At 37.9% G+C, this 25873-nt stretch overlaps 1 long non-coding RNA gene across 1 annotated transcript in view; it reads left to right on the top strand.

The window, feature by feature from the left end:
- Positions 1–25428, top strand: part of LOC143693913 (uncharacterized) — a 68251-nt gene extending 42823 nt beyond the window's left edge. Inside the window, exons 4-8 of the long non-coding RNA XR_013181921.1 lie at positions 2386–2562; positions 4535–4618; positions 17886–18036; positions 21412–21469; positions 25206–25428. This is a non-coding gene — a long non-coding RNA (uncharacterized LOC143693913). The remainder of the gene's footprint in view (positions 1–2385; positions 2563–4534; positions 4619–17885; positions 18037–21411; positions 21470–25205) is intronic.
- The last annotated feature ends 445 nt before the right edge of the window (positions 25429–25873 follow it).

The raw sequence follows: 25873 nt of genomic DNA on the forward strand, positions 1-25873 counted from the left end.
TGATCCAGGGAGACTCCTGAGATAATAACCAGCAGGGAAACACCAGGGGATTATCTCAGAGGAATTAAGGGATGTTCCTGTAGGAAGGTGACACAGCCAACAGCCCAGCTGAGGTTTTATGCTATGCATTTTACACCAATGCACACAGCATGGGCAGCAAACAAAAAATACTAAAAGACACAGTGCTACTGGAAAGCTACAATTGCCATTCCTGAAATTTGGTGAGATGGCTGGAGTGTGACTATCAATGGCTGCAGGCAGTTCAGAAGAGGCAGGGGAGGAAGGAGAGGCAGAGGACTTGGTCTCCACATCAAGAGGGCACCGAGATGCAGTGTGGAGAGTTGTCTCTGAAATATAGCCATGAGGAGGTCAAAAGCCTGTGGTAGGAACCAGAGAGCCCAGCAACAAAGAGAACCTTGTGGCTGACTACAGGCCCCTGACAAAGGGAGGTGTTTGACCAAGCCCTCTTGCTCCAGCTGCAGGAAATATTGTCCTCGCAGGCTCTTGTCCTGCTGGGAGACTTCAACCACCTTAACATCTGCTGGAAGTTGCAGAGCGAGCTGTAGGCAATCCAGGAGACTCCTGGAACACATTCATATTTTCTGGAAAATATGTGGAACATATTTTCTGGAAAAATGTGACAACTCCTGGTTGTCGCATTCATATTTTCTGGAAAAATCCCTTCACCCAGGATTTTTCTCCTGGGAAGCTGAGAAGCCTCAGAGAAAAGGGAAAACAATAATAATCTGATCTGCTTCTCCTCTGTTTTGCTGCTTTTGAATGTGTTTGGAGATTGTTTACCCACAGGTGATTGTTTCATTGGATTTCTGGTGAGGATGTTTTCACTCTTTGGCCAATCAGGGCCAAGCTGTGTTGGGGCTCTGGAGAGAGTCATGAGTTTTCATTATTATCTTTTTAAAATTCTTTATTCAGCCTTTCTGTATTCTGTATTTAGCCTTTCTATATTTTTTAGTATAGTTTAGTCCAGTATTCTTTAATATAATATAGTATCATAAAATAATAAATTAGCCTTCTGAGAAGATGGAGTCAGATTCATCATTCCTTCCTGCCATGGGGCACCCCACAAATACAACAGAGCAAGAAACTGGTCAAGGAATGTGAAACATTGGCATGGCCCAGTTTTGGGGGCTTCAGTTTGACAGGCTGGTCAAACTGAAGGGGAAGGAGAAAATTCTGAATAAAGAAAGAGTTGAGGCTGGCATAGGTGACCTGGAAAGAGTATAGAGATGAAGTACAGGACAGGGAGGGGGTGAGGAAAGCCAGGACAAAGGTGGAACTGAACCTGGCAAGACACACCCCATTAAGGCCAGGCTAGAGGTCATTTCCAGCACTGGTTTCTCTGCCTCATTGCCCAGTTTGCTGTGATTTTAGATGAGACCAACAGGCAAGCAAGGTGGGAGTCTGATTAGTTAGGGATTAAGCTGCATGTCAATCATCAATCTAACATGACAGGTCAACAGCACCCCTAAAACTGGTTGAATTTTACACATAGTGCCTTGTGTTTCCCTCTGACAGTGATGCAGCATGGTCTCTGTGCAGCTGTGAGAAATCTCTTACTTTGGAGCTGTGCCAGTCCTGCTGCTGCACAGTTTTGGGGAATTAAAGTCCACGTGCATCCCTCTATCCAGATGTCCTTTTGCTTTACTTACATCGAAAATGTAGGAGATGCAATAAAAGTTTATCTCCCTGCTGATGAAGATTTAGCGCAATATCAACATTTATTCTAGCAATTCAGTGCTCGGTGGGCATTTTAAATTATCTTTGCAAAAAGATGATGCTGAGATTGCCATGCCTGGAAAAACTGAGGATAATTCTGGATTTGTGTTTGTACCAATTCAGAATGATGTTCTAGCAGTTGTGCAGTGTAGTGCAGCTGTATTTTGTTTGAGGGTGTGCACATATCCAAGTTATTACTGCAGATCTCTCTTCTCATTTTCTTTTGCACTACCACCAGAAATTGGTACTGTGATATCACCTGTAAGAAGCGTACCTTGGGCTGCAGGGTTTTTTTTAATTGAATCATGCTACTTTCACAGTCTACAATTTGCTCTTAGTCTAAAGGTTGTTTATAGTCCACCTTGGACCCTTCTTTTTGTCTTGTCTGTTTTGGTCCAAGAAAAAAACAACTTAATGATTTTTTTTTTCTCTTCTGTATATGAATATAATTTTATATTTATGTACATATATATGTATTTTCTAAAAAAAAAAAAAAAAGAAAACCTTTTTAGTTTGTTGAAGTAATTTTTAATTTTAACTTTGTTGTTCTCCCCAAAATTGCACTTTCAAATACTATATTTTCAAATCTGGTTTTGCTAATGCAAAAAAATTTCTTTTTTCTTTATTTGTTTGTTTTTTTGTTTTTAGGAGAAGACACAAATAATTACAACTTAGGAAAACTTAGAACAAAAACAGAGTCTTCCCACCAATGAACTCCCAACTTGGTGCTTGGGCTGTAGTTCATGTGAAGGAGAAGCAGCTTTGATTCTCTTACTCACAGGCCAGTGCATAGCAACATTCAGACAAAATCTCTGTCTGTGAGAGGTGAGGAGTGCTGAACCTTTATTTTGGTATTCAGTTGTTGTGGATTACATTGTCTTCTTATGTTGTGGATTACATTGTCTTCTTTAAGGAGAAAGGCTTGTGAGCTTTTTTTTCATCTTTGCCTGCTGAACTTTTAGCTTTTGGTCTCAATTACTTGTAAGCTTGCATGGATTCTGTAAGCTTACATCATTGATGCCGTTCATTAATTTGTCTTTCAATGAATTTAGCTGCCCTGTTGTCTCGTCTTATGGTCTCATCATGGTCTTTTACCATGTTTTATGGCTGAGATGAAAGCATCACATTGAAGATAACTCTTATTTGAGGAGTGTCATCATTAATCCATTTTCCTTTTTAGCTTTTTTTGCCTAAAACCTGCAATTAGACATCCTTGTTAAGGAAAAAAAAAAAGGTATTTATTTGTAAAAAGAGAGCTCCAAAATTAAATTTATCTTTTTGTGATCAACTTTGTCACTTTGAAATAAATTTTTTGGGCTTCTCCAATCCAAATTTTTCCTGATGAATTAGTTGCTGTCATCTTTGTATTCTTGGAAGGAACCTGGGTTTCCAATTTGGTGGCTCATGGATGTCTGATTGAGCAGTGGTGTTGTGCAGGATCTTACAGAGCATAATTTCTGGCAGGCTTGGACACTAATGTCTTGCCATGCTAAATTGTGGGGTTACCGTCAGCTAAAGCAGTGAATTAGGAAAAGCATGGTTGAAACCGGAAATTAATATTTCTATATAATTAAAAATAAATTATATAATGTATAAATACATATTATATATATAAATATGTTATATATATATCTATATATTATATAATTCATATAATATAATATATATAATATAATATAGATCATATAATTATATATCATCTATTATATAATTATATATAATGTCTATAATTATATATATTATATAATGTATATAATATATTTATTATATATGATCATATATTATATATTATGTATTTAATTACATGATAATATTATATAATTATATAATATAAATTTATATATTATATAAAATATAATAATTTATAAATTAATACTTCTACACACTGGAGCTGCTTCATCCAAACTAAAAAATGGTATTGCATTTTAACCTCCCTTAATGCCTTAGCTATCTGTGGTTAATTTATAAGTAGTTCATTGGGACACAGGTTGTATGCTGAGATGACTAGACAAAACACTGGCACTTTTAAAGACACCTTTCAAGTGAAAGTGTGGGTGTTTCTCCTGTCTTATGAGACTGCTTCTCCTTTTTTAAACTAAAAATCTCACTTTAGAGGAAGGACAGGGATATAATTTGGTTAAATCACTGTAATACCGCTGAAAAAAATTACTGACTTTAGGGTATTCCTGAATACATAAATACAAATAAGTCAGGCCTGAGCAACAATTTTAATGCCAGAATAGTTTTTTGAGCTGAACAAAGCAAGAGCATATATAGGTGCTTACAGTGGTGATGCACTGCAGTGGGTTAGTAATGAGACTTTTGTAAAGGAAGTACTAATGTTCATGTTTTCCTGAACCAGAGTCAACAGGGATGTAAACATTAGTGTCTACACACAGCTCCATTACAAAATTTGCTGATTTTCCCTGTCTGATCTGCCTCCTGCTGAGTTAAAGAGGCAGCTTTAAGGTCAGCATACAAAAATCCTCATGCATGATACATTTATTTAATGTCTTTACTGCTAAAATCTACCTACGTTCCTTAGTTCCTTTTGTTGGCAGAAAGTATCCTGAATAAAATTCTTCACTTCTTCTGTCTAATAGAAACAAATTCTGAGGTTCTCTTGTTTAACAACTGTGCAACCTCTTGCATCAAGATTAAACACTTTGTTTTGTCCCCAGGCAGTTGTATATTTATTACTCTTGAGGCAGTGCTATTTGAAATAAATGGAATTGAAAGATCCTGAGAAATGGTTTCTGAAACACATATATTGTGTTATTCTCTCCTATGTGAGCAGAAAATGCTTCTGATGCTTCTCTCTGCACCCTTGCAAAGGAAAATAGCTGATATAAAAATATCACATGATGGGGGTGGTGAAAAGGTAAGCATTTTTATCCTCAGCCACTGAGGCTTTTTGCTGCTTATTGTCCTGAAAATAATTAGGTTATCTTTATGAAATGTATTACTATTCACTAAAGATAACATAGGTAAGGGCATAATAAAGGACAAAATAAAAGAGAGAAGGAAAAAGTGTCTCCTTTTCCGCCTCAAAAGGTACCATATGAAAACAAAAAAAAAAAAAATCCGTGGCTTGGAAATAGTCTTAAAAACTTCTCAAGATTCAGATATATATTTTGGGCTGATGACAGGGCTTATCTCTTCTCCCTGATCAAAATAATAAATGCTCACCAAGAGAAAAAGTTCTTTTATGTTATAAAGAAAACAATTTCCATGTAGCTTTTGTGTGTGTGTACGCATATTCATAAAATATGGATTAGCAGCACTAGGTATTCAGCTAAGTAAATATTCATAAAATAAAGGTGAAATTGATATGCATTTCCCAATAGAGAGTAATAAGCATATTTTGATTTCCTAGTAAAACCTCAGACTAAGGGGAGAGAAAGCACTTTCTTTTTGCCTGGACATGTTTTATTCCTCATTCTCATTGTGTTGATCCTGCTGGCAAACATTTTCTGACATTTTGAATATACAGTATTGCTAATATTGTTAAATGTAGAAAATTCAGGTCTATTGCTTAAAACATAAAATAGAAAGACATTTTGGGATTTTTTTTTTCCTTTGATTCTAGGTTTTGTCTTTGGGGTACATTAAAGTTGCATATTTAGGTCCTTTTTTATATATATATATCTGAGAGATAGATACGCCTTTTTTACTGAAATCCTTTATTCTCAGAAGTGTAGGTTCTGGTGCCTTGTTAGCAATATGTGCTAACAACCATTGGAAGACTCAATAAATAAGATATGTGCTGCAGTCATGAGCTGTATACTTGTAGGTATTCCTTATGGCTTTCTTTGCAGTACACATCATCATTTAGAGTAATAGAATGGAACTGTTTCTGAATAAACTGAAAATTAACTGGATGTTCTAAAGCTCTACCTGAGAGGTCTCAAGAACAGCTCCATTTCAAACATGGGCTCCATTTCAACAGGCTATTTCAAAATAGCCTGTTGAATGAGGAAAAATTTATATGTTGGTGATCAAACAGGCAAAAGTTTTAAAAAAATCAAATCCTTGAAGTAAAACAAAATGCAAATAGGAATTTTTTTTTGCTATTGATTTTATTTAATGCTTAAAAAGTTAGCTTAGGCTCCTGTTTTTCAGAAGCAGAGTGTTTCAAACCCAAAGTTGAAGAATATGTCTTCCTAGAATTAGTATTTGATGTAAAATAGGTTTGGAATGTGTCTCGTTCTTTACCAGAGTTTGTCACAGACATCTTTTATGAAAAATCCTTTCCTTAGGATTTTTCCTCCTGAGAAGCTGAGAGGCCTCAGGAACAAAATGTAAACACTGATTTTCTGCTGCTGTGGAATGCAACAGGTGGATCTGTGATTGGCCTATGTTGGATGTTTCTAATTAATGGCCAATCACAGCCCAGCTGGCTCGGACAGAGAGTCTGAGCCACAAGCCTTTGTTATCATTCTTTGCTATTCTATTCTTAGCTAGCCTTGTGATGAAATCCTTTCTTCTATTCTTTTAGTATAGTTTTAATGTTATTTATATCATAAAATAATAAATCAAGCCTTCTGAAACATGGAGTCAGATCCTCATCTCTTCCCTCAACCTGAGACCCCTGTGAACATGGTCACAAGAGTTTCTGTTGATATTGATTCTTTGTTTCAGTTGGGCCTGTTTGTAGAAATTATTTCACCCCCTTCTTCTGTTTTGCCCTTCTGCTTGGGTCAGTTGGGTCAGTTCTCTTTCCAGGCTGGGGAGATGGGTTTATTTGTGTGTGTGCAGAGCTCACATCCTCATCCCTCTCTGCTGTTGTGGTGTTTTGTTCTTTGAACACAAACAGTACTTTCCAACAGCAGCCATGCTTTGGACAGCCAGGAAATGTGAGGTCTTTGTTCTACTCATTTTATGGGCTTTGCTGATTCATGCATTTATTAATGCATGGGCTATGTGTGTTCAGTTGTGTAATTTCAGTGTGCTCATTGCCAATAAGGAAAATAAAAACAAAACTGACTTTGGCAACTGGCATGGAGCTGGGCTGAGCCAGTAAATAAATGTTATGTATTTAAAGGATTTTTTTTTAATTTTAGAGCTGTTAGAGGAAAGATGAACATTGTCATATGGTTTGAATTTTTTTGTCTAAATTAGATCATCATCTGCATGCCACTGATCATTTTCACATGCTGAATAAATTAGAACCATCATAAATGATGGCAGCAATCTCCACTAACAGAGCTTGTTGATACCTGCTTGTTGAAGTCTATTATTTAAAATAATTCCTTTGGCTTTGTCAATGTTTACACAGGCCAGCATCTTTAATGTTGATTTAAGGTTATCTCTATGTTCCATAACTAGAATACAGAACATTTTTATTGATTTCTTAGCCACACTCTTCTACTTTACTATCCATAAATGAATTTTGATTCATAAAAGAAAAACCCTGGGAGTCAAATGTCAGCTATCATCCAATATATTGCTCTCTGCTGCAAGTAAAATAGTCTGCATCTCATCTTGAAAATATAATGCATGTAAGTCTTCTCTGAAAGAATTTCAATAAAATATTGATGTAAGCACTTTTTTTTCATTTTATTTGATAAGGTATTTTGAAGATATGGACAGCAGCACAAAACAAAGCCTGGAGTCATTCCATTTTGTATTTTGTATTTTTTTGAGCTTTTCCACAAAAGGTGGATGTTTTATTTGTGTTAGAGAAAATACTCTGTGGTGGAAAATACTCTGTGGTATTGTCTTGAGTGATCTGTCTTAGTAGATTTTGTGCTGGGAGATATGATCAAGGCTAGCAAAGCCTAATAACAAACAAAACAAGTACTGTACACACTCCTCTGGATATCACATTTGTTACTTATATCACATAAAAGTGCCCTGCTTTTAAAGAATGTGTTTCCACACAATGCTTTTAATTTTTTCCTCCTAAGTGTCTGGCTCACTAATATGTGTTATTAGAATATTTTGTTTTGTTTAAAGACAAGGTGGTAATTCCATGAACAATCTAACCTGATTTTCTCTTCATACTTCACAGCCTGAAAGCAGACAAAGAAAGGCAGCTCATAATGAGAAATCTGATGCCACCTGGAAAATTTGGACACCATAGAAGCTAGAAAAATTCCACCTTCTAGGGACTTACACACTTGGAAAATAATTCATTGCAAATGATGTGGAGTTTTTTTGGTTTTGGGTTTTTTTTTTTTTGGTTTTGTTTGTCTTTTTTGGGACCTCACCTGACAGAATTTAGGTGACTGCTCTTCATTCTTTTTAATTCTTTTGCAGAAAGCAAAGGCAAGTTGTGTGATTTTTTGGGAAGAAATTAAAAAATGGTGATGACTAGCATTGCAGTGAATATCAAATGAATATATAATAACAGAACATTAGGAAACAATTAGAAAAAGTGCCTAGGCATTATTAATTCATGCACTATTCATTGTACCAACATTGATCATGTGAAAGAAGTGTGGTGTTAGTTACATTTTAATCATTCAGCGTTGAAGAAGGACTAATTATTTTCAAATAGCGATGGGAAGGATCCAGTTTTATTAAAAAAAAAAAAAATCATGGAATGTCTAATTTACTCCCACAGCATTTTAATAGGGGAAAGATATGGCTACCATTATTTGTAGGACAGTGGAGGATATCACAGCAATTGATCATGTTTCAACTCTTGTGGTGCTGCTGCCCTCACAGGAGGCTGTGGTAACTATGGGATGGCTCATTCCTCACCCATCCAGAATAGGGCTGAGCATTATGTCCCTTCCAGCCAAAATACTTGGATTTCTTCAGTGCTTCAGAAGAGTCCTGGGGAATGAGAGCAGCAGGTAGGACTCGGGGTCAGTGAGGGAAGTGCCTGAAATGGGTAAAAGTGGACTATAAAGGGAGTAGCACTGGGTGTGTCCATCTCCCTGCTGCCCTTTTCCTCCACTGGGGAAAGCATTTAGGGGCTTCCAGTCTCCTCTGAGGAAAGAAGTTGCTCATATCTCCTTGGAAAATCATCTCTGATCTTGCTGAGGTGTATGCCTGAGGGGAAAACTGAAAGTTTGGTGCCTCCTTCAGAGGAAGGAGGGTTTCTTGGGTTGAGGCTTTCTAAAGATGCTCAGATAAGGTGTTCAGGGGTTTGGAGCCTGGTGGAACAGCTGTGAATTAAAAAAGCAGATACTGACATACTTCATGGCCAAGATGCTAAACCACAAGCCTGTTTGTGTGTTTTATATAGGATAGCTCCTTGGGTTTTTTTCTCCCTTCTCTAGGAAAAGTACCTCATAAATGCTTCCAAATTGAGAGGTGGATCTCTAAGGACTTGTCTGCTACCCAAATGCAGTTCTGTGAGCTTTTCTCCCTGGAGTGACATCCTCATGGGTGGGGGCTTGGCGGGCTTGCTTCGAAAATAGCTTGTGTCTCACTCTAATTTCTGTATCTTGCCATAACTTGTGGTTTAGGAGACCTCAGATCAGGTGTAATGACACAGCCAAAACACAGAAGGACAGCTGGGTGGTGTGTTGTGGTGTTGGGGGTCCCAGGATGAGGTGAGAGATGGGAATCTGACTCCAAGTTCTCAGAAAGCTGATTTATTATTTTACATGTTATGTTATGTTATGTAATGTTATGTAATGTTACATTATCATATCATATCATATCATATACTAAAACTATTCTAAAGGAAGAGAAAGGAGACATCAGAAGGCTAGACAAGAATGAATAATAAAAACCTTTGAGACTCACAGAGCCCGACACAGCTGGACTGGGATTGGTCATTAAGTAAAAACAATTCACATGGAACCAATCAAAGACGCACCTGTTGGTGAGCAACCTCCAAACCACATTCCAAGCAATCAGATAATTATTGTTTACATTTCTGTTCTGAGGCTTCTCAGCTTCCCAGGAGAAAAATCCTGGCAAAGGGATTTTTCATAAACTATCATGGTGACAGTGGTGGGAATCAGTGAGCCAAATCTGGGGTGATTTAAGTGGTAATTTTACTTTAAATGAATAGTGCTTGGGAAAAGCTCAAGAATATGGTTTAGGTCAGTGGAAACAAAGCCTTTTTGCTTTGTACTTTGTCTATTTTGCATGTTAGAGGAAGGTAAAGATGAACCTGTAAACCATAGTAACATACAATTAGTATTGCAACAGGTTTACTTTGGTATATTGTCTTTTTTGTAACCTCTGGGTCTGGTATATTTATGTTATTTGGGGACAAAAATGACACATATTTTCTGTGTGTGGATTGGTTGGTTTAAATTCACGAAAAAAGCCACAGGTTCTTGCTTTGGTATTGGACTCTTGAGTGGATGCTTGTCATTATATTATCTTCCATAGTTTTATATAGTATTGATGAAATTGAAAATCAGTGACCTGACAAAAACAAAATAATACAGCATGAAAATTGCTACCATGATTTCATGCTGTGCTAATGCAAGGATGTCATTCCTGCTTCAGAATAATAACAGTGTTTTGCTTCTGAACTTAAAGCATCTCTCTCTCCCTCTCTTCCTCTGCCCACCCCTCCTTTTCCTTTTAAAGAGAGTTGATGCCACAATGAAATTCTTTTTAATCACATATCTTGGTTGTTTGTTAGTGAGTAACCAGTACTAACAGGCAATTTTTTTTGAGGCAGAGAGTGGAATCTTTGTATTGCATGAGCATATGCAGAAATGCAGAAAGAAGCAGGCTTACCAGTCACTATAACAGGGCTAATTGCAGAATCTGGGAATTTTTTCAGTCATTCTTCCTCAAAGAACCATCAGGCTGCGTGGCAGCTCTCTTGAATTCCCACAGGTCACTGCTTGTCTTGGAATATGCAGAAGTGATATTCACTTTCTGTTCTCAACAATTCCTATTCTCCTACAGGTGCCAGAAAAGCTTTGAGGAAAGACACAAATCCCGATTAACATACACGCTGAACTTGGAACAATGTGATCAGGTTTGCACCTGATTAGAGACCTCCTTATTGAACCTTCCTATCTTGCCAATGGTGGTAGAACCTACAAATGAGATGTAACAATTCCATGGAAGGTGAGGAGGTCCTGGTGAAGTTGTGCCATGTGGGAAGTGTGTCTTTCAGGTCCCAGATAACCTGGTCAGACTCTGCCATCATAAAAACTTCTCTGTCCAGAGAGGGAGGGAGAAAATGCCAAGTCTCAAGTTAAAGGACAGCACCAGCTCCTCCTTGTTTTGGCTGTCCCTCTGTTTCTTCACTGTTGGCTGTCCCTCTGTTTCTTCACTCCTTGCAGAAGAGGGGGGGCCTGGCTGTTCATGTGTGCACAGAATGAAGTATCCATCTGTCTTGTACTTCATGGAGGAGATGGAAAGGGAACAGGAAGAAACAGAGCACCGTGCCCTCACCTCATGCTCTACGTGACTCGCCTCAAGAATAGAGGTAAATTTTTAAAAACCAAACAGACCTGTCCCCCTTCCCCTGTGACAGACACATGTTATGAAAAATCCTTTCCTTAGGATTTTTTCTCCTGAGAAGCTGAGAGGCCTCAGAAATGAAATGTAAACATTGATTATCTGCTGCTGTGGAATGCAACAGGTGGATCTGTGATTGGTCTCATGTGGCTGTTTCTAATTAATGGCCAATCACAGTCAGCTGGCTTGGACAGTCTGAGAGTCACAAGCCTTTGTTATCATTCCATTCCACTATTTTTCCTTGCTAGCCTTCTGATGAAATCCTTTCTTCTATTCTTCTAGTATAGTTTTAATATAATATATATCATAAAATAATAAATCAGCCTTCAGAAACATGGAGTCACATTCTCATCTCTTCCCTCATCCTGTGACCCCTGTGAACACCACCACATTCCCCCATCCAAGAAATAGTTTATTGCATGGAATAGTTTATTTAGCACAGAGCTGGAGGGCTGCTGGTACAAAAGTCTCTCTGTGTGTTTACTCGTTCACAGTTAAAGAATTCGCCCACAATAATTGAGGTCTGAACCGGTTCAGAATCTCTTCTCATGTACAAGGACTTTCCTTGACCTTGGTTATTTTAGGCAGAAAATAATTTATGATTCAGTGAGCCAGAGAGAAGATACATGTGAACATGAGGCTTAGTGGTTAGTATTCACCTGAGGGCTCCAGTTTCCATGCTAAGGACAGACTCAGCTCTAATGTCAGCTTTTGACACAGTGATTTCAAGTTCTCTTCCCAGCTAAGGTGGTTCATGTGCTGTAGAACTCTCCAGTTTAGCATTGTCCTCTGTAACTTCATAGCCTCCATGAGGAGATGGGAACATCCTAATGGGTATGGTAACCCACCTCTTTAAAGATAGGAATATGGGGTTGAGTTTCTCTGACCACAGGAAATAGTTCAATCAGCCTGGAAGATGGTTCTGACTGTTTATGAGCTGTTTTATAGGGTCAAATAAGAGGTATCTCATCCTGCAGCTTAATTAAAAAGAACAAGGACAACCTCTCCTTTATTTTCAAAGAGGTAATATTGGTCACTTCTTACTTAAGACAGAGGTTTTTGTGAAGTCACACTTCTATTCTGGATGCTTCTTATTAATAATCTCAAATGGTTCTTCGGTGAACAGTTTGGCTCACCAGCTGACTTATCATTCTGTCACATTCTCAGAATGATTTTCAGAATTTTCAATCTCTATCAGATAGCATTAGGACAAATATGAAATAGGTACTAAAGAAGAAAAAAAGTCTCCTTCCAAAAGATAATTTTTATTTGCTGAATTAATTTCATTCTGGAACAGAGTGTTTCAAATCATTCACTAAGTCCTGCTTGCTTCTCAGCCTGCCTGGAGCTCTCTGTGCTTTGTCTTGCTAATAAAGTGTTGTGTGGTCCAGTTTTATGTTTGTTTCTTAAACTGCTCTTCCCTGTTGCCACTGTTTGTTCTGGTTGTTTGCGGTTTCAGCATCTCTTGTTTGCTCTCCTCCCCTGCTGCCTTTCCATTCTTGCAGCCCTCTGGGGTTTTGCTGTGAACTGCCCATCTGATGGGTTTCCTGCTGACTTTATCTGATTGCTGGAGCTCCAGCAGTAGCTGCACAGAAGGCTGGAGCACCATCCCTGGGTTCCACGCTGCCAGGTGCTCCAGCCACTCAGCTCCAGTACCTGCTCTAGCTCTGAGACTGCCTGGTACCAACCAGGCAGGGTGAAAGGAATTTTTTGGTCTGTTCTTTCATTTTTTATATATCTATGCCAAAAGATTCTCCAAGTGTGGTTATTTAGTTATTTGGATAGCATAGGAGATTGTTGTAACTTGAAGAAGTTCTAAGTACAGGAATGTCATCTGAGGACCTTGATTGCTTTGTGTCTTTTACTAAATACGATGAGGGTTTTGTTTTTTTTTTCCTTTGGTGAACATTTTTTTTTTCCTTCACAGATAGAATCTTTTCAATGAATAGGATTTGTTCATAATTACTTGTTGTGAAAAACAGATTTTTATTACTGATAGAAGCATGAGGCGAAAAAAGAGGTATAGAGTTTAACATTCTTTACGATAGAATTTAAATTTACCGTAAAATTAAACCCTGAATTTGAATTAAATACATTGATTTAAAACCTTTGTGGAGTTATTCATTCAGTCTGGCATCTTGAATTTTTCAAGAGATTATTTTTTTCTAGTATTAGGATACTTACAGGATGGAGGTAAAAGTCAAAAGATGTGTTTTATATAATATCCTTGCTAATACATTTAATCAGTATATTTATTGATATTGAAAATTTTGTTTCACACATTTTTAGAACTGCCCCCATGCTGTATGAAGACAAATTAATCATATCCAAAAAAGTGAAAAAAGAGTATGAAGAAGGAGATGGAAAGAAAAGGAATGATAAATGGAGTGACTGCAGTTATTATACCAGAACATGTGGGCTTTGATTTTTGTTGTTACTTTTCTTTTCATCATGGGAGAGGTCCTTTTCAGAGCTTACAGAGTTTTGAAAACGTTTTAATGGAATTTTTTGGGGAGGATTTTTCAGTCATCACAAGGCAAGGGGAGATCATCAAGGGAAAGAGCAGGGTGAGTAGAGGAAGAGGGAGAATTGGAAGATGGTGCAGGGGGAAGGTGAGGGAGTGCTGGGGCTCTGGGGGGTGCCAAATGCATGAAGGGCCCAAGGGAAAACCACAGAGAGCAGAGTGGTCATAGTGACAGTGCCAGGTTTCAGTTTGCGTTTCCATTATCTTCCATCAATAATGAGATTATTCATGATAGAGCTGCTGAATGCACCCCTGCCCACACCCCCAAATCATGTTCATACCTCCCCAGTTTCTGAGAAATTAAACTTACACTGAGGTGCAGATTTCATACTCTGTGGCTGGGTCATTTTTGATTTCGTGCTGAGAAGAGTTTTCTTCCTGGTGTTTTAAAATTCTTCTGCAGATAGAAGAGAATACTTTTTCTAATGCCAGATTAAATGCTAATAAAATGTCACATTTAAAACCAGGTGGTTTTAAAGTCAGGTGGTTTCACAGGAACTGTGAAGCACACAGCTGGTTCCAAATAGAAGGAGTAATATTCTGATTTATTTATTTTAATCTATGTAATTTGACTTTTAGTTAAAATAAAAGAATGGACAATATTCAAGTACATTGTAAATGCAATGGGTCAATTTCACATTTGGGAGAACAAATTCAGGTAAAAACAAGATATGTGTTATTAATGAGCTTAATTTGTCATTGAAACAATGTTTCTTCAAATGTGGTGGTTATTTCTTGTTGGAACCCTAAATTGCACCTGCACATCCTCCTAAAATAAACAGCAATTGAAGCGGCATATTTTGGTTTGATGCAGGATTTCTCAGATTTTAGGTGAATTCTATAGATGCTATCAGGCTAGATAAACAGATTTGTTCTTTCTGTGTTTTTGATTCCTGAAGGCACACTCTACAACAGCTTTACACATCAGTCCCAGCAATTACATTTGGCCACTGGGTTCCCAAACCGCTCCGGGCCAGAGCGGAGGCAGAGGCTGCAGGGAGGTGAAAATCTGGGAGCACCCCCCGTCTGTGGGGTCAGATGCAAAACAAACTTGTCTTCATAGAGCCACATCAGCAGTGGGGGAAGCTGTCTGCACAGCCACGGGGAGGTTTTTGTTCTGCATGCGCTGTGTTGCTTTAGGGGCGATTTCAAGCGCTGCTTTCCAAGAATGCGCATCAGTGGTTTTCCAAAAGCCTTCCAGAGATCCAAACTGATCTGCCACAGTACACACCACCTCCTTGTGGTATCCCTGTGGATAGGAGCTGCTTTGCTGCTCTTCCTGCTTCCTCTTACTGAACATGATGTGTTCACAGAAGGTTAATCCAGAAACCATTCATGTCTTCTGCAGAAACAGGAATGTCAGTTTTGGCCAGTTACTGACACAGGATTTAAATGGCAAGCAGAAAATTGTTCCTGCTTATTATCAGAAAGGTACCTAGCCATAATGTTTTGTAGGTGCAGGCTGGTAACAGCAAATAGTAAATCTGCTCCAGGTATTTATGTTTTGCTTTAGGTTGCAGAAAATTCCACAATTCTACTTCTGTATTGCACAGCTTGCTCCTGCTAGTTGCTGTACAATTACTGAATTAGAAAGTCAGGTGAATTTATAAAATAGTGCAAAGTAGGTGTTTCTTCATGGATACATTTGCTTTGTTGTTGGAATACATGTGTAGTGATACAATGCTTTGTGACACTGGTCACAAAATAAAAATAGAATATATTTTCCTCCAATTTATTCCATTTAAAGAATTAAAGAAATTAAGCTTCCTTATCTTTTACCTGCATTTTGCAGAGAAACTGTGATCTCTTACTCTCTAGGAAGCTTCTCCCTATTAGTTTACCCATTGGCACTGGCTGACATGGAGCCTGTGGAGCCTGAAGTTGGTGTTCTGCAGCTCAGAGGGGTGTGCTCAGAAAGCAAAATCCAAATGTTGCCTACATATGTGCAACTCGCTTTGACTCCAGGGCAGGAGATTTGCACTTGGGCTAAACAAGAAATTGATTTGTCAGTTCACTGACTGACATGAAAATAAATAAATTAAAATGGTTCCAGCTGACAAGAAACAGACCTCTCTTTACTCCTCCCCACTTCTTTTTCCCAGCTTATCAAAGCAAGATGCTTTTTTCAAACAAAAGATAAATTAATTCCCAGACTTTGACGGTGTTCACAGGGGTCGTAGGATGAGGGAAGAGATGAGGACCTGACTCCATGTTTCAGAAGGCTTGATTTATTATTCTATGATGTATATTATATTAAAACTATACTAAAAGAATAGAAGAAAAAATTTCATCAGAAGGCTAGCTAAGAATATAATAAGAAAGAATGATAACAAGAGCTTGTGGCTAGGACTCTGTCTGAGCCAGCTGACTGTGATTGGTCATTAATTAGAAACATCCAACATGAGCCAATCACAGATCCACCTGTTGCATTCCACAGCAGCAGATAACCATTGTTTACATTTCGTTCCTGAAGCCTCTCAGCTTCTCAAGAGGAAAAATCCTAAAGAAAAGATTTTTCATAAGAGATGTCTGTGACACCAGACATTTTAGATAAAAGCAAAAGCTAGATTTTAGGGCAATATATGGGTGCTGCAGTTTTCTTTTGTATACTGGACGAGAAGCAGTCCAAATCTCTACTGATTTTAAGGAGATGTATTTCCCTCCCAGTTAACTTGAAAGAAAATTACCTAGCTGGTAATGTGGAGTTCTATGCTACTAGAGAATGTTGTACCTTTCTGTTGGAACATCTCTGCTTTGTATTGAATGTCTTTTGGTCAGCAGCACAAAAAGTAACTCTACAGTCTGCTGTTAAGAACATTTTGGGGATTCCCAGGTTCCTGTATTAATGAATCCAAGTGCTCAATAGGAGAGAAATGTTAGACTGAGGGGGCATTAGCCCACAGTTCTTCATTTTTCTTGATTTGGTTCAGAGAGAGATTGGATTTGGATCTGAGCCTCTGGCATCATGTTTTAATTGTTGGTCTGCAAAGCAAGAAAGCTCCTTTTGGGCAAAATATTGTGAAAGTAAAAATGGTTAAAATATTATGGGGGAAATAAGAAGTAGCCACTTTGGCATGAGCAGATCACTGTCTAGAACTACCTGAAAGGAGATTGTGGTGAGGTGGAGGTTGGTGTCTTCTCCCAGGTGACAATTTATGCAATGAGCTGAAACAGCCTTGTGCTGCACTGGAGTGGTTTAGATTGGATAATCATAAAAATGCCCTCACTGAAAGGCTTGTCAGACATCAGAACAAGCTGCCGAAAGAAGTGGTTGAGTCACCACCCCTGTAGACTTTGAAAAGACATGTAGATGTGGCACTTGGGGACATGGATTAGTGGCAGTGCTTCACAGTGCTGAGCTAACAGCTGGACTCAGTCTTAGAGGTCTGTTCAAATGGAAAATTTTAGTGATTGTATAACCTAATCATTGGGAATCTTGTTTCTTTTGTATTATTTGGTGGGAGCTACTCAGTGTGGACTTGCCTTGATTTTCTATTTGCTTGAGTTTGGAAAGGAGAAGACATATAGCTTCCAGTCTGAGAGTTTAATATATCTGAAATGTATGGTGAAACTTTTCTTGGTCATGAGAATGGCATTATCTTGCCTTGTTATAAGTTTAGCATGGTGATATTTTAATTCTTGCAAAATTCTCTACTACATTTACGCATCCAGAAGATATTTTCCTTTTAAATGCAGTAAGATGACATAGTATGTCCCTGAAATTATTACTCTCACAAAAAACGGTGAGACTTAGCTCCAGAAAATATTCTTGAATCTAAATTTCATAAGTAAAGACAATTGGTTGTACTTTGTTCTTTCTGTGTTTTTAATAAATTTAATTTAATTCATCCATTACTTTTGTTGAGACAAGTTAGTGCAAAATCTTACCTGCCTGGTCTGGCATCATGATTTCAAGTCAGTGGACAAGCTGTCATGATTTCAGTCTCCTTTTGAGTCCCCCTCTCACCATTTTCCAGGCACTCCTGGTGCCTGGGATGGTATTTTTAAATAGCTTTGGAGCTGTGCTGCTTAGGATTGACATTTCACTCAGTTTGCACAGCCTTCCTTTGTGTGACAGTTAATTTAAACCTCATGGTTCTGTTCTAGCATAATTTCCCCATCCTCTTCAGGTGGGCAGCCCCTTACCTGAAGCCACAAGCCACTTGCTTACACTTGCTGAAGAACTCTGCTTACATGACCTTGAATGATTTATCTGCTTGCATTTCTCCAGAATTTGCAGAACCAATGGCCTTGGAAGACAGTGGTGTAGGGAAAAGCATCACTGGGAATGTTCAGCTCCTCATGATGGAGGTAGCGCTTCGTTGTGTGAGCCAGGCACTGGATTTTTGCACGGTGTCCTGAGATGGCTCTGTCTGCTTGCAGTGAGTAAAAACCAACTCAAGACAGCTTGTAAGGGCTCCCTCTTTGGGCTAGCTTGGCTCTCTGGGTCCCAACTCCTTTTCCTCCCTGCCTGAAGGTTCAGGGGAAAAGAAGCTCAGGCATCTGTTTCAGAACAGAACTCCAAGCAGCTTGTGACTGTACCCCAGAATTGTGTTTGTGGGCACATGGGTTAGATTTCTCTCATTCTTTGAGCAGCAAAGTGGAAGAAAGCTGGTTGGCTTTTTAAAAATACAATGATATTTTAAGTGTACTGTCTGTCTGAGTCGTGCAAAATCTTAGTGATTTCCCCACTGTAAATAGCGTTGCCTAAAAATTACCTTAAATGTTCAATTATTTGATATTCCAGTTCTGTCTCAAATTTTTGAGAAATGTACTTTATTCTGCTAACTATATTCCCTCCTATACTTGGTAGGCTTTATTATTTTTTTTCTCTTTGTCTATGAACTTATTTGCATATGCTCAGTAGACTAATTAAGGTTCCTGAAGGTTTAACCTTGTCTTATGCAGTAGATCCTGAGACTTGTCATGGTGTCAGCTCAGTAGGCTGGAGGGAAGGGTTCCAGAAAATATTGTGTAATATTGCCAAACAGGGCTTTGCTGTTGAAATTACTCATTTCACAGAGCTTAGGTCAATGTTAATGTGACAGAGGAGATTTAATCCTGTGGGAAGGTGTTTACATCACATGGTTTTAAAAGAAATTTTATCACCTGAGTCTAAAGGGAACTGTGCTGTTTGTATTTTCCTTAATTGTTCTTTAATTCGTGAAAGAAAACTGTACTTTTAAATAATTTCCAAACAAAAGCAAATTATACACTTTGCTTATAACTGAGTGCACTGGAATGGATCTGCACCAGCAGAGATTATTCCCCTGGTTTTGTGTAAAGGAAACATATTTCTGAAATGATTGCAGAAATATTAGGGGGACCCTCCTACCCTAGTTATTTCAAAAGAGAGGCCAGATAATTACAGCAGCTCAGGTCAGCCAGATCCTGCTCTCCTTGATGTCATGGTGTGATGCCATCAAACAGTGTTAGCTGCTGGTGCTGTACCTTTTGTTTGATAAAAGGAAAAACATTTAAAATGTCACTGATTTTACCTCATGGAACAGTTGCTAGTCCTTTTACTTGAGATTATATACCCTAGCTGTGGAATACTTATTATTTTCTCATAAGAGCTTCTAATTTCCTTCTATTTGTGAGACAGAGATCTTCACTGGATTTGCAGTACTCAAAAATAGTAGAGGGCAACATAATTTATATTTTTGGGTTTTTTAATTGTCCAGAGAGTAGATGATGTCATTACCCTGTGTTTGGGCCAAATACACAATGTATACACATCCTAGAGCAAAGATTTGTGCCAAAATTGCACCCTTGCCTATAGCATTGACAAGCCTCAAAAAATATACAGGTACATCAAAATGAAAAAACTAAAAAAAATCAAACAAAAAAAAAAAAAAAAGAGCATGCAAGAAAGAAATCCTCTTTTGTTGTATAATAGTGAAGAGATGTATCAAAATCCATAAATTAGGCAGAACTTTAAATCCACATATAATTTCAATTACATACATCTGTTTCTCCTTAGGAAGAATGAAGTGAGGTCAACAACTAAACATTTTACAGCCATCAAGATTCTGGGATGCTTTTAAAGCTATATACATATGTGATTTGTAAGAAACCTATTTATATGTAAAATTTCTCATTTGAACATTCATTCCTTTTATTATGCAAACGCAAAATTTTTTGGAAGCTCCAGGCTTGGAATTGAAGTGAATGCACGTATTTCAGCCCAATGGTATTGCTCTAATTTTTTTCATTTTAACCCCCTGATGTTTCTGTTACCAGGAAGAAAAATATCTGTTTAACTTTCAGATCTGCAGATAGTAGGGAATAGATGGGGCATAGATTTTCCTTCAGAAAAGTATGTAAAAGGTTTCTGAGTTCTTTGACAAAAATAAAAATTAGAGCCTTAATGGAGGTTTTTGAGAGCAGATGAGCAAGGGAGGAACATTATATGCTGGGACTCAAGGTAGAAGACTTTTGAAATCTTTGAATTATATGTAATATCATGTATTTGAGTGGCAGTTCCTGTCCTTCTCTCACCCAGTACCAGGCACTGCCTTGAACAGAGCTCAGTTCATTCAGCTGTGACAGTCTCGTTGTGACCCTGGTGACGTGTCATACAGAACAGCATTTTAACAACAATGTTAATGAAGTTGATGACTTTACTGGTAAGGTTTATAGTAACACAAAACAAAATGGAAATACATTTTACGTTCATCCTAAATGCATGGTATAATGTATTGACCCTCCTCGAGCTTGCAGCCTTCTTGAATTCCTCAAATATTAAAAAGTGAGCAAGGACTTAAGTAAGCTTGCTCAACAATAAATCAAACAAGAAAGCACAATCGCTTGGAATACATAATCATAAAACCTTCATGCATAAAATAAAAAGCAAAATACTGACCTAAATTGTTAATAACGGGCAAAGTCTGTTAATACCTGTTGTATAAACCCCTAATCTTTACAGTTGTTAACAGAAACTGGAGTGCATGCATAAAAAACATCTCTTCACAGCAATACTGTTATCCACATCAATCAAGATAATCCCACAGTAAAACCTTGCTAAAGAAGAAATGTGGCATGTTTGGATAATGTCAATGATTAGAAAACACGTCCCAGAAAATGCCATGCAAAACAAGTTTAAATATTAATGCACACCTTCCTAGCCCTTTTCAAACTGAGTCTCAAATTATGTACGTGGACCTCAAGGGCTGAAGTCTGATTTCACTTCCAGATGTGAAACAAACAGAAGTTTCTGTGTGTTTGAAAGCAAAGTGTAATTCTGTGCCATAAAACTTCACAGCTGTTTTTTGTTTTGTTTTTTTTCACAAAATATGAATCCTCTCTCTGCACAAGGATGAATTAAGTCACAGAGCAGGGACATGATTGATTGAATGTGAACACAGCACATAACAAACCTTGCTATCTCTTGCTACCACTTCCTCTTTCATGGCTCAAGGAAACCCATGCTGCTGGTTCAAATTCATTCCATCTTAGGCTGACAATGCATTTGATCACAGCTCATCAAAGAGGACAATTTTGTTCTTTAGACCACACTATAAAAACTGAGTGCCTGGAAGATTTTCATAGGGTGCATGGTGTGTTCTGGAGAAATCATTGAAAAAGACAGAATTACACACTAAACCTCTGTGAACAATCATGTCCTTATTTTCTGCTCTAGATTGATGGTAATTGAATATGATTTGCACTTGCAGGTTGGCATTCATGGACTGCTAATCTCTTGGGAAAATACAACACATTGAGCTTTCAAGTGTTGTTCTGCTATTGTTTTTCAGGGCAATCAAAGAATTGGCTCTCGTGTGCTTTTGAGGAAGGTGGCGTTAAAAAAAATAGGTAAGTGAACTAGAATTAGTTCAGCTAATTTTAGAGGGCTAGAGTTTAAAAGTCTGGATCTTAGCTGGTTCTTGTGATTTCACAAGTCTGGAGTATACTGTCTTATAAAATGCCTTTTTCTGTCCACCAACATAGCAGGACCTTCTTATGCAGCCTCAGGTGACTATGTTGTAGCTATCCAAAGTTAGAGAGATGAATGTCACCTAAAGTTAAATTGAAAATAAGGTACCTTTCTGCAGAGCTTAGCAAAATTGGAGCTTTTTGAACTTTCTGGAACAGTGCAGCAGCCAAAGCCTACAGAAACCAACAGGCATGAGAGAAACACAAAGGCAAGCATGAACGTAGAGTAGAAGTAAGGTTCACACTAATACATAAAAATTGCATGAAAACCTGTGTTTCACTAAGAAAGTGGTTAGGTTTGTAAATGGAACCCGTCAATATTATAATTGTTGGATGAGAAGGCTCACAAAGTCAGAGCAGAATTCATTATTCAACAAGCCCTCAGTTCAATTCAGCTGCATGAAATGCTGAGTGGCTTTAAGGATACAGCTGAAAACATGGATGATCAGCTGGGTAGCCTTACCAAATAAGAAAGAAAATGTGAGGAAGTACACCATGCTAAAGCACACCTTTAATAAAGGGCTGCCTGGAAAGACCACATGTAGGAAAGAACTTGGCTTGTTTTGGTTTTTTTAGGTTTTAATTTTTAAAGTAGAAGAAATATATTATCTCTGACCTCCTTTCTGTGAAGGAAGAAAAATATCATTAAAAATTATTTTATGATAATTTAAAATAAAAAATAAGATATTATTTGGTACAGGAGTAAGCATCCTACCTGTAGAGCTTCTAAACTATGATTAAATACCTTAATTGTTTTAATTTTAAAAACCCCAAACAACTGTGTCCAAAAATTTGTGGGGCACCTTAAGCACAAAAGAGAAGAAACTATGATGCTGGCAGTGGACTGAGCTGTAGGAATGCTGCTCTCACTTAGTGGTTCTTTCTCTTCATGTTAAACATTTATGAATAGCATGTGCTTGGCCTGCTGCAGATGGCTGCAGAGGGCCATATCTTCAAGAACACCCAAAATCTGGAGGTTTGTTTGTGTGGGCCTGTGCTGATCAAATATAACCTCTCCTAATAAGTGGGAGTGGACATGGAAATCATGCCTTGTTCTGTACATTGCATAACCTTGTTCTTTTGGGCTTTTTTAAAATCCATGTTGGGCCCATGTCGGCTTTTTTAAAATCCACGTTCACTGGCCCCGGGGCCACCAGGTGGCATCTGGCCATGCTATTAAACACTCCCAACATCCAGAGGTGAAGGGACTGCATCCAAAATGGGGATGCACATGTAACCTAGTGGGCTGCACTGCAGAGATCCAAAAAGTGCCAGGTCACTGCACCAAAGGTGTGACAAGGGCAATTTTAATGGTTTAATGACTGCAGAAAGAGAAATTCTTGTGAGCAGGAATGGGTTTGGCTCCTGAGTTACTGGAATAGCTGTAGTGATGGTGAACTAGGATTTCTGACAGTATGCACAGAAAGTTCCTTTAGGAAGCTAAGCACTTATGAAATGAGAGTTTTTGTTTTTTTTTTAAATTTGAGTGTCAGTGTTTGTTAATCATAGTAATTATCAGCTGTGATGATTAATGCCTGGTGTAAAGGTGAGATAGAGCATTTTGAGTAATGGAAGTATTTACAAGAGATGGATGTTATGAAGTATATGAGGATTTATTTCCTCTGAGAAAACAGGGGACACAATATGTACAAGAAAGAGGGTCACAGGGAAAGCAATAAAAACACGTCATTACAAAGGTGGCTGTGAACAATTTACTTAGGGGAAGAATAGAACCCACCTTTTTTCAAGGAATAGGTCTAAAACATGCATTTTTTCATAAAGTTGTAATTAAATTTTAGAACTTGGTTCTAGATGAATGGTGCATAGGCAGTTCAGGAAATCCTTAAACTTCTGACTGCCAAAAGCAGTGATGTTTACTAAACAGGACCAGTCTGTCCTTGCCTTGTTTCTCCCATGTCCCCTAAGCATCAGCCACAGGCTGCAGTTGGAGGCAGGATTTAGCTGTTTCACTCCAACCCAGCAGGACTGTTTCTACTTTTCTGTAGCCCAGATCATGTGTGTGGAGAGCATAAAAAGGAATGGGCAGCATTTGTTGACAGCATTTTATTCTTTTCCTTTATCTCTCGCTTGTCAGCAGCCCTGAGATGGTTTCAGAACTCAGCAGAGCAAAGGAAGCGTTGCAAGAGGCATTGGAGGGGAAGTTATGACTCTAAAGCATTTGTTTGCCTCATTATGCTAATTTCTCCATTATCTCTGGGGTAGTGCAGCATCTTGATCCAGGTGAATTTACATTCAGCTCCTAATTCCATTGTTCATGGGTTCTCACTCCGTAAAACCGGGGTGCTGCCATGAGAAGGAGTGATGGAAAATGCGCTGTGAGATGCCCAGCTTGTGTCACAATAAAGGCCATCAAATTCTCCATAACATGGGGTGTTAGATACAGTGCCATAATAAGCTGTCAGGGAATAAATCCCGCAGCCCAGCCAGGGATTAAAGCATGCAGCCCAACGTTTACACAGTCAGGCAGCAACAGCAGAGATTTTCAGGTTCATACCTGAGTAAGTGCAGCAGGATTGCTGCTGACACAGCAAGGCCCTGGAACTCCCACATGCATCACTGCAAACCGGGCATATTTGTCACCTCTGTGCTTTTGGGCACTCTAATTTTCACTCAGGAGCCTGTGAAATGTCTGAAGGTAAGAATCCTATCCTTCAGTTTCCCCAGTTATCAAGTAAAAATAATTTTCGGCTTGCTGAATGCTGGGGTTGTTTAAGTTAACTTGAGATTTAAAGATCAAGTGCATCAAAAAAAGCACAAAATATTTTTGGGTTCAGTAGATACAGCATAAGGAGCTGTACATTGGTGCACAGATAGTTAAAAGAAAAACTGGTTTTGAGCAAATGCATATGCAATTTCTGTAGACAACTGCCATTATCCTGTGAGGCACAAGTATTGCCAAATTATGAAATTAATTACAGATATTAAACTAAATATCAGTCTTCAAACCCTCTGTTGCCTTTTTTCTTCCTTTGAAGGCTTTTTATTATTTTTTTATTACTGTAGATACCTATAAAACTTTTAATTTGAATAATTTAGAAATTTGTATTTAATTTTATTATATTTCTTTTCATGTTACTGCAGTGTTGTCTTTGGGTTTTTAATTGATTTTTTTGTTATTGTCAAACACTTTGAAACTTCTGAAATGAACTGCATGAAAAGAATAAGTAATAACCCAGTCTTAAGAGAAAACCAGCAATATTTTATTAAAGAGAATCTTTCATAGAATTAAATCCTGTGATTTTATTATTTTTTGAGCAATTACAATAGCGTTTTTAGCAGGTCTTATGGAAGTAATGTATCTGCATCTATAGAGCAGGCATAGAAAATGCTGCAAATACATGCCTTTGATCTAAATGACAGAAATAAATTTGCTAGGGACACGGTAGAATTAAGCATGTTTAAACTGACCCATATTGCTTGAAGTGCAGGTAGAGTATTTCTCCTTTTGATCAGACCATTTGATTTACAGCATAAATAAAATTAAGTTATATGCATAATACATGTAATATAATTTGGCACATTAACTCTTACAGATGGAGGTTAATATTTTATCTATCCCCTATTTTATTTTTTTTTATTTTTTCCTGTTCTGCAGTTAAATTTATCACGAGTCTGCAGGCATGACTTGCTGCTACACATGGACACGAACAATTAAGTTTTCAGTCAGAACTACAGTGAGAGACTCCAATCCAGCTGCACTCACTAAGCCTTTTGGTAGCTGCATTGATAAGGCAGGAAGAAGTTCATGTGCAAGAAATCTGAAGTGAAGGTGCAAATCTCATGCTTGGCTGGTATTTTGGTATCTAGGAATAAGTTGATCCTGAGTGGCATCAGAGAAGCTTTACTCTCAGTGTTTCTGTTTCTTTTAAAACTGTTCTAAATCTTTTGGACCCTTATCATTACAGGGAACTCAAATTTGTTAATGTTGTGAATCGAGTTACCATTCCAGAAGGTTTTAAGCAATTTTTCAGAAAGTGTTCATTAATATTCAAAGCTTTTTAAGAAAAGTCATAGACTTGTGCCTAATATTCAATAAGACACATTTTTGTTGCTTTTTATAGATCTGGAAGTTGGAGATGTGCTTTCTAGTTTAAAGCAGTCATAAATGCCTTAAATCATTATGATAAAATTAGAATATTGAAAATACCATCAAACTGGTGTTTGGGTTCTTTTTTTTTTTTCCACATATCCAAAAGCTCTATGATTCTAAAATAAATTGCATATAAAATAATGATATAATCAGTCATTTTTTTCAGTTAATCA

This window comes from Agelaius phoeniceus, chromosome 4, assembly GCF_051311805.1.
Source record: "Agelaius phoeniceus isolate bAgePho1 chromosome 4, bAgePho1.hap1, whole genome shotgun sequence".
Classification (NCBI taxonomy): Eukaryota; Metazoa; Chordata; class Aves; order Passeriformes; family Icteridae; genus Agelaius; species Agelaius phoeniceus.